Raw genomic sequence first — 11,911 nt, 5'->3', positions numbered from 1 at the left:
ATGATGATCATTATCATTCATCCTTAGAGTCCCATATATTTTTCCATGGAGAGGCATCACCACTTAAGAATAACTACATCATACTGATTTATATGAGCTAGCTAGGAGCACTGCCTCCTGAAAATTGAGTATGGCAGGCAAAAAATGTCCAGTAGCTGTTGCTCCAAAGAGGGTGCCTGTAGAGGGTACCCACATGCATGTATAGGACTTGCTTATACACATGGGTTGCTGAAGAAGCCCTTCTAAAACATACTAACCATTCATCAGGATGTTTCTAGGAGTTGGGGGGGTTGGAATTTTAGATGGATTTGTTTAAGGAGCTAGTTAATGCATATTTTAAAACTACAAGGAGTGCAAGCCTCACAGTATTGTGAATGTGCACATATACTCACACACAATGTTGGTTTTGTTCCCCAAATGCATGACTGCATACATGTGCATGCTTGCACATGAATTAATATCTAATTATTAATTAAAAATACATGGTTATAACAAATAAACAAGCATAAAAAAAATCTTTGCCTAAAGTGACACTTTAATAATGTAATTGTCCTAGAGCCTTCTCAAAATGGCAAGAAACATTGCTTGAATAGATCAATGTTGAACTTACAAACTCTGACAATTTGACATTATAAACTGATGCAAAATAAATACAAATTCCTGTAAAGAGTGTTTTAGAACAAAACATTGGAAAAGATTCCACCAAACAGAAAGCTGCAGCAGCTAAACTATGGGTACATGGCTATGCCTTGTGTCCATAGGTGAGGTTCAGCAATGCTAAGTATTAAAGTGAGTACACAGATTTCTTTTCACTTCTTTCTGCTTGCATGTTGTTGGGTTGCAATGACAAAAACTTGCCATATGGGGACTTTCCAAATAGAGATGAAAGATGCTGATAAGAATCTGTTTCATTTTTTTTATTTCTGTATTACTGGAATGAGGGTAATATTAGTATCTAATAAACAAAATAAACTCTTCAAAGGCAAGAAATAGCTGCTAGAACAAAAATTAAAGTAGAAAATATCTAAGCAACGGGGAAAAAAACATCTTTAAAGATCATAATCTTTCTATGTTCTTTTCTTTTGTCTGAAGGAAGAAATTATGCTGCAAGTCTACGTATCTAAAAACTACGAGACACATTTTTCATTTTTAACATTGGCTTGTGACTGCCAAAGAGTTTCCCCAAGTATATTAATTTAATCTTCCCCTCCTTGTGTTGGCAAATGCAATGAGATCATAATTTTTCTGGCCTGTTTTTCAAGTATTAATTGTCAACTAAGAATATTCAAATTTGGGTTGTTTTGACTGTGCACATGAATTACATATCACAGTTTCCCTGTCTGGATGCATATAACTTCTAGAATGAGGATTCTAATGTGAAGGTAAGAGGTTATGAATTGACAATTTAATTGATTCGTTTTGACACATAAAAAAATCATTGTTTTATCAAACGGTCCTGACAATAGACTTTTTCAATTACATGTTTCTGGAATGCAAATCCATAAGGGGCATAACATGCAGCAGAGCAAACTTGGTAAAAATTCAAATGAATGTTCCTGGAAGAAATTACTCATTGCTCTCCCAGCTCAATTTGCCCACAACCAAGCAGCTAATGGAATGTATAAATAGTCTTTTTGACAGGCAAAAATAATAGCCCAAAAGAAAAAATTCAAACTTTTCTCAAGGAGCCAAGGAAAAGGAGATGATCCAGTCATTAGGGGCATTATATTGGCACTAAGGCTACGTGGGTTCAATTCTCTGTTGCATCAGAGATTTCCATTGTGTGAGTCAGTCAGGTGCTTGGTTTCAGTGAAGCTATGATCATGATTAACACTAACTGAGGATCCTCCCCTTGGCCTATCTGTGCTTCATTTCTCCAAGGACAAGGATAATGCCATCTTTTAAGTGTGTTGAGAGTATAAATTCATTCAAGATTGTGAGGTGCTCATATACTACAGCAACTGGATGTGCTTAAGACAGATAACAAAACTGTTGAAGTCAGTGGGTGTGTCTACATGTACATTTGATCTGGGACCAGTTTACTTGCAAGTAAGCTCGCCATTCAGTGCTCCTGGGCAGGCATCCACACATGCAGGGATGTGGGAGCAGATTTGCTACTCCTAGCAGCAAACTGCTCCCACTTCCTGTGGCCCTGCAATGGGCCCCTGCTACCACCAGGAGGAGCTTGAGGCTCTGGCTGCAGCTGCCTGCAGCTGGCAACCGTCTTTTCAAGGCAGCCCCACTCCCTGCTCCCTGGCCATCTGCCTCCCCACGCCATGGCTGCTTCAGACCCTGCCCCGGCAGTGATCCCCAGTGCCCCAGGCTCCTGTTTGCCATAGTGATGGTCCTGCTGGCCCCAGCAGACCTCTGCCACTGACGTCCTGGGCAAACTGCACACCCACCAACAGGGGCTATGGCACCAGGTGCGAGGTGCTGGCTGGCCACTTTATCCTGAACTCCCTGATGTAATCCAGCTGGACAGCTTCCCACAAACCTCCCCATCCCATCACCCACCCCAGTACCATGCTCACTACAGACATTTCTCCAAAAAACACTTTACTGCCCTCACAACAAACAGACTCCCTCCCTTCCCTCCCTCCCCAACAACAGAGCCCCTCCACCCCCCATCCTACCCCCCACCAATAAAACACTCTCTTCCCCATGTGAACTATTTACAAGTGAAGTGAAGTGTTGTGCTGGTGTGCATGCCCTCCAGGGGCAGGTGGCCTTGGGGTGGGCACCTAGGGGCTGGAGCCTGGGGACAGGTGCCCAGTATCTCAGCCTCTGGCTGTTCCTCTGCAGGGGTTTCCGGCTTATGGGGGTGGTGTTGCACCTCCACCCAGGACCATGGGGGGACCTGTTGCTAAGTGACAGGTTGGTGCCAGGGGGCAGACAGGGTCGGTGGCTGGGCAGCGGGAGGCATGAAGGCAACCACCAAGGCCACGATGGTGTCCAGCACCTGGTGGTCATCCTCCATGGCCTGCACTGCCCTGGCTATGACTGTGCCCTACTCCCACAGGGCCTCTATGTGGTTCCAGTACAGGGCCAGGAACTGCACCCTGAATTCCCAGGCTGTCCCACAACCTTTACCATCACCTGGAGGGCTACCTGTAGCTGCCCAACATGTCCTTGCCTCCCACAGCTGAAGAGGACATCACTGCATCAACACATTCCCCAGCATGAGATACCTGTCCCCACCTAGCTGCAGGGGGCATGGACTATCCAATAAAGTTTTGCAATGTCTCCTGCCCTCCTGCATGCTGTGCAGGCAGAACCTGGGGCCCAGGGGAGTGCAGCCATGATGGGCAGGGAGGGGAGTGCAGGGGCCAGGGCTGGGGCCAGAATTGGGAGGGCCCTCCCCCCACTGCAGGGCTTACCATGCAGATAGGGCTGGCATGCCCAGCAGCTCTGGTTGGCCCTGGCTGGAGGCAATGGTGTGGATGGCATCCAGATACCTCATATAGGGCATGGACTTGCAGGCACTCCCCAACCAATGATTGTGGTCAGTGATGGAAACTTACTGTTGCCACAAGGCCTTGACCTTTATGCAGTACTGCCGTGCTGACCAGTCATACCTGCGCTCCCACATCCAGTCTGACAGCCCCTCATAGATGTGTACTTTGGAGCTCCCACACCGTGTGAACTGCTACTGCACCTCTACCTCATCCCACAGCACCATGAGTTCACCAGTCTCCTCCTGTGACTAATTGGGGCCCTAGGTGGTAGTGTGTGACATCAGTGATGATGCCATCAGGTCTCCCACACCAGCTCTGTGGGCCTCTGTGCAGCTATCCCTGTGCCGTCAGGCCTGGGAAGCTGCCTGCAGCACCCAGGACAGGGGGACAGCATGGGACTAGGAGCTGCATGGCAAGGCAACATCTTGCAGCACATACAGGGTCTAGGTAGGCTGCTGGGGGGTGGCTGTAGGCAGCTTGAGCTGGACCCAGTAGCCTGGAGCTGGCTGCAGCTGGGCCTGGATGCTGCAGGACTGTATGGTGCCAGCCTGGCAGTTGCACAGCACTGCAGTGCCAGGCAGTGGCACCAAGAAGCAGGTAGGCTGACACAGGTAGCCTGTGGCCTATGCAGGGGCAGCAGAGGCCAAGAGTCCCCCCACACTCCATGCTGTTGTGCTCCAGGGCCCAAAATGAGTGTAGACTTTTAAAGGGCCTGTGGCTGGGGCTGCCATAGAGGTGACCCAGCCCTGGGGCAGGAGAGGCTCTCAATCCTGGTGCCCTGGGGCTGAGCTCAGGCTGGCTCCCTAGTGGCAGGGCTCACTGGGAGCAAATTTGCTTCTGGTTGGCATCTACACATCTGCTACTGAGCAGTTACTACTCACAAGTAAATTTGTTATTTCTATTTGCAGGTAACAAATTTACTCACGAGTAGTGAAGTTTACTGCACAGTAAGCATGTGCACATGTAGATGCACACGCTTACTATGCACTAAACTACACTACTTCACAATAAAGCATCTTGTGTAGATGCATCCAATCAGAAGGGAAAAACATAACAATGCTGTGATCTAGTTTTCAATGTTTCTGTCTGGGTGAGGACATGAGACTAGCCAAAGACCAAATGACTAACTAAGAAAAGGTGAATACAGGACAAAAAGTGTATAAAAACACTGCACACTGCTGGTGTCCTTTAAAGTAAAACAAACAGAACAGGTGAAAGACTAATATTTATGTCATGCATAGGAATGGACTGAATCAAGTTACAGCATTTCATGCATCATATTGAACTGCTTCTTAGAGACAGTAAGTTCAAGCTGGGTTACTGGGTTTAACTGGATACACAGTAGTTATGATCAAACATACTTAAATATCTGAGACTTAAATCTTAAGCATTTTAAATATTTGAAACTTAAAACAACAGAGCAAGAAACAGAAAAACAGCCTCCTTAAACCACTATTAAAAACACATTCAATGGGGTGGGTGAGACTTGAGGACTAAAGCACTCATTGTTAATAATGCTTCCAACAGGAACAAAAAATCATTAAGAAAAGAATATTTACTGACTTCCTCATCCTCCTTTTCTACTCCTACTAGAAATTTACTGTGGAAAATAAAAGATTTTTTCCCTCATAATACTCCAGTTCCAATGTGAAAAGATGCACAGATTGTGACCTGCACTATTCAAACAACTTCCATTTGAGATGGTCACATGTGCCTCCACAGGAAACCAGTAGAGGTGACATGGTTCTGAACCTCCAGGACTTGAGTTTATTACCCTGGGAAAGACAGATTGAGCTAATCATCCCAGCATCAGAAAGATTTAATTATTGATTCCTTCCTCTCATAAAACATTGTTCATCTCCTTGGGGAACTGACTTACAATAGACTCCATTATGTTTATTTTCTGATCTACCCGACAAGTATTTAATGGAAATGTTATTCACTAAGGCAGCTGGGCTGGTACAGCTCAAAACTCCAGACTGTTCAGCTGTCCTGAGGTTCCAGAAGTGACATTGGGATCATTGTAGAAAACAGTATGGATAGATTTAGGTTTGTTTAGGATATAATTACAGAATTGGGGTGGGGTGGGGGGGACTATTACGTGAAAGAATAAAAGAGGGTACTGAAGAGAGCTTATCTGGAAAGATGATGTACTAGGATCCACTTCTGTTACTCCCTGATTCACTATTTTCCATGTCCCCTGTCTCAACCCCCCTTCCCTCCCCACCAGGCATTTTCTAAAGAATACATTACACCTTCCCCACCTTTCTACAAAAAAATAGGCATATAGCTATGCTTCTGTAGAGTCTTTCTTTTGTTATAAAGGATAAAATAGAGTCATAATGGAGTTTTATGCATTTTCCAGTAAAGAAACAGTTCTAGTAAGTAAGCATTATATTGTATTTACCTTACACACACACACACACACACACACACACACACACACTCTTAACAGGAAAGGAGTAACTACAGGCTACTTTGAAGCAAAATTCACTACTGGCACAAGGGGTACAGAACTGATGGCAATACAAAAAAAATACCACCTTTCACCAGCAGAGAGCTTGGCTTTAAAGTTAATTGATGTAGAAGAAAACAGAGGGAAGGCATATATGGTTATTTTAGATAATCTGGCACTAGCTTCAAAGTATGCAAACATGACCAAATTACATGGTAGGCAATATGCCTGACAAATAGCATTGACTTTGATGTCAGATGCATGTGCATAAAGAAGGGCAGAATTAAATGCTAAATTGGGATGTGAAGAAGTAAGTGCTTTTTTTTTTTCTTTTAATGTTATGGGGGAAGAGGAAGGGAATCCATCATTACTGGAAATACAAGGAAACAGCTCGAGTAATGGAAAGTAGGATGATTCACATGCGGACAGGGGTAGGTGCCATACATCTGTTTAGAATTCATACACCATTACCAACTTATGAACTTGGTTGCACAGCCAGTGAGACCTGAACAACAGGAGAAATTATATTAAGTGGATGGATTATAGACATTAAAACTTATTGTCCTGGTAGATTTTTAGGAACTCTTCTTTCTTCAGAGATATGACATGTTAATTATGTTTGTAAAAAATGTTGCACTTAGAAAGCGGGGTTTTAAACCTAGTGCTCTGAGAATTGTCACATTTGATTGATAGCAGAAAGGCCTGTTTTAATAACTTTCAACAAGCTACAAAACTAAATAACAGAAAAACACTCTTCCCCAATAAAAAACAAGCCATTAGTCCTTAGTATTATCTTAGCTGCACAGAGATCTTTACCCAATGAAGGCAGGAAGCAGTTCTTGCACAGCCACAAAGCGTGGATCCTTCACTTGTTGGCTGGGTGGCAGGATGGCTTGGTCTGGACTGCACACACCTTGCTGGCAAATCTGCTCTAGGGATCTGGGACAGAAGTTCAATAAACTGATTTAACCTAAAATCAGTTAATTCTGATACTACATACATACAGGTTTATCTTAAACTGGTTTCAGGCATTTTGAAAGTGGTTTATGTGCACTGTACTTCTGTTGTGTTACAGATCTGAACCTGTTTCTGATCACTTATACTGGGTTGCGTGTCATTTCTGTCCCTAGCGTGTGTAAATTAGGTAATCTGAGAATGAAATTCACCCTGTGAATAGAGTCCACACAATAACTAAGCCACTTAAAGTGTCAAGTATAAAGAATAGACTGGGATTATTTTATTATGCAGTTAACATAACTGAAGTCAGAAAGGTTATTCATACCAGAACATGGAAACATGGCCAAATAAAGTCCTAAATAAATCCAGTAGTCATCCTTGGGCTCCAGAACACTGTTCTTCCAAATTTAGATAAGCTGTGCCTGGTTAATTTATAAATCTGTCAGATGCTAAGAGACATCAGATGGTTTGATGGTAGTTGGCCAGATTATTTATGATTAAGGCAGGTTATTTGTCACTGCAAAGAATGGGAAAAGTCTGGGCCAAAAACAATTAAAATAATTAAAACTTCAGCTAGAGGGAAAAATAGCAAGCCATAACAAACACTGTATTGAACTGTTTGTTAGGGGGAAATTATAATAAAGAAAGGCTGGGAGTTTAAGTGAAGTTAAGTGGAACAGGAGTTGGGGACCTAACTTTTTTAATTACTCATCTTTGACAGTTCTAAACCATGCAAGTGAACTTCATTTTACAGTTAATGATATTTAAACATTGGAGAATAAGAAACTAGGAACTTGAAGCTGCCTATAGCCCTAGAGTCACAGGGCACGTCTACACATGCAGCAGACTGCACAGTTGTTACTGTGCAGTCATTTAGTACTTGTTTAAGCAGCTGACCGGCAGTGTAACAAAGACTATGATACTACTTCTGGGAGAAAAACACTACAATGTATGATTTTTGTCAAGGAAATAATCGTCATAATAACCATATACTCTCATTAAGAAGGGATGAACCAGAAAAAGCTTGGATGTTCAGTTCAGAGCAGCACCCCAAAGTTGGGATGCTTCTCCAGACCTTCTCAAATCTGAAGATTGCAAGCACACACAAGCATTTTTGTTGGTTTCCACACACCTTCTGTCTCAGGTCAGACTAGAAATACCACAAGATCGTCATATAGAATCTGGTGCTACAAAAATGAATGTAATGAGAGAGACATAAGCAAAACAAACATTTGTTTTAACTTTCAAAATCTTCCAATCTGGTGAAGTTATTGAGCTTGCTCTCTATTCTTATTAATTAGATAGCAGTTCAGGAAGTAGCTGTTCTCTGTTCTAATTGAAATGGTTAAAGCAAGGGTGGGCAAAATACAGCCCGTGTGCCAGATTTGGCCCATCAGGCAATTTCATCTGGCCCGCAGGTGCCTCCCAAATAATTGTACCCAACCCAACCCTTTCACCACGAGGGTGGGAGCGAGGCACCCACATATACATACACTCCCACAACATACCCTATTGCACCTCACTCCCACTCTTGTGGGCAGAAGGGCCCAGCCCAGCCAACATGCAACTTCTGCACACTACTGCAGCACCGAGGGACCTGCTCAGCTACCCCAGTGTCCACACACACACACTCCTCCCCATGGTACACAGCCCCTGCCAGCAGCAGCAGCAGGCGGGGGCACTTGGGGCAGTTGTGCCTGGTGCAGGCACTGCCACTGATGGCCTGCAGCTCTGGCCAGGGCGACACATAGGGGCAAGGAGCACAGCCAGGCTGGCCCACTTCTATGACAGGGCTCCATGCAGTGCACATGCAGCTCCTGCATTTGCACACCACTGGGTGGACCTGGCCATCTTCACTGCTGGGGGTGGGGGCCTGGTTTCCCTCTGCTTCTGGAAGAGTCCCAGGACCTGCATGGCAGGGAGTGGCGAAGACAGCTGGCTTCATTGCCAGGGCTTTGCCTGCTGGCATGTGAGTGCAGGAGTTGCACATGTACCGTGGGGAGCCCTGCACAATAGGAGGTGGTCAGCCGCACTGCGCTCCTCACCACCATGTGCACGCTTGCAACTCTCAATAGCTCACAAAACTCAATAAGTGGCCCTCCAGCCAAAATAATTACCTTCCCCTAGGGTAAAGGGAATTATAGAACATTTTAGGTGCAGTCAGAAGTGACAATGTTTACCTAATCTGGCCACAGAAAGCAGTAAATATCCATGGCCAAACACAAGGGCACAGCTGCAGACTGCTTCAAAAATGGCCAACTGGGTGAAAATCTGAACCCTCATGCAGTGCGGGTTCAGATGAGGACATTTCAAAACAGAGCATATTCTGTAAGTCCTTCCTGCCAGCCTCGAGCTGTTTTCAAAACAGGAATGGAGGAAAACGGATCCAAGGGTGTTCAGTCTGGGGGGTTTTCCGCCCCCACTGGAGGGTGGGGTGGGAGAGTATACTGGAGCCCCCCTGAGGTGGGGGGAAGCTCTAGTTCACTCACCACACCCTCCAGCACCAGGTGGGGAATGCCTAGAATGAGCTCCCTTTGCTTTTTTTTCCCTGCTCCCTTTCTGAAACAACTAGGGTTTGCAGGGAGCTGGCATGGAGGAGGGGCCATTGCTAGGGGAAACTAGCTGCAGGCTTGCAGCCAGCAGCTAGGATTTCCCTCCCCATAGAACCAACAATGTACTTCTGTTTGGTCTGGTGGATCGTTGTAACTTAGAACACTTCCTGCAAAGCATTCTCAGTTACAGCAGGGAGCTGCACTTCTGTCTGCACCCCTCAGTTTGCGGTCTGAATGTCTTTGATGTGCTTAATCACTAAAGGATTCTAATAATCATCATTGGCTGGAAAATTATTTATACTGGGAATTTCTAGCATAATAAGGCCATACTAAAAATATTGGAGCTTTCTTGAAAAAGTAACAGAAGAGAGGGGGACAGATGAAAACAATTAAAATCAGAATCACTGGCAACTTAGGAGTACCAGTTTTCAATTATCCCAAATTGGTTTAGGTCCTTGAAAATGGTCCTTTAAAAAAACAAACAAGGAAAAAATTGCTGCTGGCATATGCACGTGCAGTTCTCTTGAAGTCATGTTTACTCCAGCTGCGAATGTGGTCCAGGGCATAGTATTAGCTGCAACATCTGTCATGCCTCTAGGCAAAGCTTTTGCAAGAGCATTGAGACAAGCTCATGTGCACACGAAGTTGCAGAAAATTATGAGGAGGCAGATTCACACGACAAGCATATGAATCCAGAGTAGCACCATGCCCCCAAGTCTAGGATATGACTGAATGCAGAGCATGTCATTCCTCTCTATAATTACACAGCAGAGACATAAGCCAGTCTTCTATAGCTGTTCCAGATACAACAACACAAACCCTGGCAAATAGAAACTAGCAGTAGCATCCAAGAAATTTGTGCTCACTCCCTCCAACCCCCACTGTACTATCTCCCTCCCAGCTGGCAACCAGCAGAGTAGGACCTAGGATTAAAGCTGGAAGAAATGCAGAATGGAAACTAAAGCAAAAATGAAATTGTTTAAAAAAAAAAATAAAAAAAAATCAGTTTAGTATTCGTCTATCTCATTTCATTCTCCTTAGCACGACATAGTAATTTCTTCATCCTTTAAATTAAAACCAAAAAGAAACACCCCTATGCTAAAAAAATCTCACAAATCCCATTTCAAAGGTAACTCACTTCTCAAAGACATCCCCATTGACATCAATATAAGCTCTGGATCAAGCCTACAGTCACTTGTCTTACAAGGAACAACTCTTTTTGGAACAAAATACATGCAAACGAGTGACTGACATGCACTAAGACTAGAAGCTTGAAAGCCCTGTCACCTTTCACTAGACAATACAGAGCTTTAGCATTTTTCTGATCAAGGGCACTTGTATGTGATAATGAGGTCATGTGTACATGTGATAAAAATGTCACTGTGTGGCTTAATGGCATCACGCTGTACATGTGCAGGAGTTTTGGCGGTTTTAAATGGGTTTGCATCACTGTAAACTAAACTACAACTAAACTACATCCTGATGTAGTTTAGTTTGCAATGATGTGTTGTAGCTATTAGTTGGCTCACCCCCCCAGCCATAGGAGAGGTAGGCAGGCTCTGCAGAAAAAAAGGATTGGGTCCTTCGCCACTTCTGCCTTCAGCAGGTGCCCGATTCTTTTTTTAATTTAATTTAATTTTTATTTGTTGGCAGAACTTGCCTGTCACCTCTCTCATGGCTGGGGGATGAGCTGCTGGTGGGCCAAATGGCCCCTGAAGTGTGGAGGGCCCCAGTCCTTCCCTCCACAGCAGCAGCACCCCCTGGAGCCAACCAGGAGGGCTGCTAGTGGGTCAGGTGCTGCCCCATCTTAGGTTTAGCCCATCTAAGTGGCCACAGGGGGAGCTGCCACCATGGAGGGAAGGACCAGGGCCCCCCACAGCTCAGGGGCTGCTCAGTCTACTGGCAGCTCGCCCTCTTGCTGCAGGCAGGCAGGCTCCACAAAAAAGGATCGGGCCACATCATAACAGTGATGGAAATCCCTAAACTGAAATGGTAAGTTTCAATTAAAAATAGAATGCAACTCTAAAGACTAAACCCCACTCATGTGTACACGTGCCTGAAGTCCACAGTTCCTGGAAATCACGATGGAAAACAGCAGTGAGTTATGGTCTTTCTGCTTCTATACAAGTGAGAAGTAAAAGAAGCTAGAAGAGACAGCAGATACTGGTAAATGAAGATTACATTGTATTCCTATTAATTTCATGACAGAGCAAAAGGTATTCAGTACCTCACAGGACCAGCTTTAAGTGTATGATATATATCAATGTATTTTTATACAAGGATCAGGAAAGCAAGGATGCCACAAAGAGGGAATCAATTGTCTCCATAACATTCATTCTACATAACATGAGAGAGCAGTGGCCCTCAGTCCCCTAAAGCATGTTCGTATGAGCACTAAGGAGATCCCTGATCCACAGGTTGACCCATCCCTGCATCAAAAATGGTAGCAAAATACCCAGGTCATAGTGCTAAACCTTGGAAATGAATAAAAG

The sequence above is a fragment of the Alligator sinensis genome, unplaced genomic scaffold, assembly GCF_000455745.1.
Source record: "Alligator sinensis unplaced genomic scaffold, ASM45574v1 scaffold1013_1, whole genome shotgun sequence".
Classification (NCBI taxonomy): domain Eukaryota; kingdom Metazoa; phylum Chordata; order Crocodylia; family Alligatoridae; genus Alligator; species Alligator sinensis.
Note: the sequence above shows the minus strand (reverse complement) of the source record.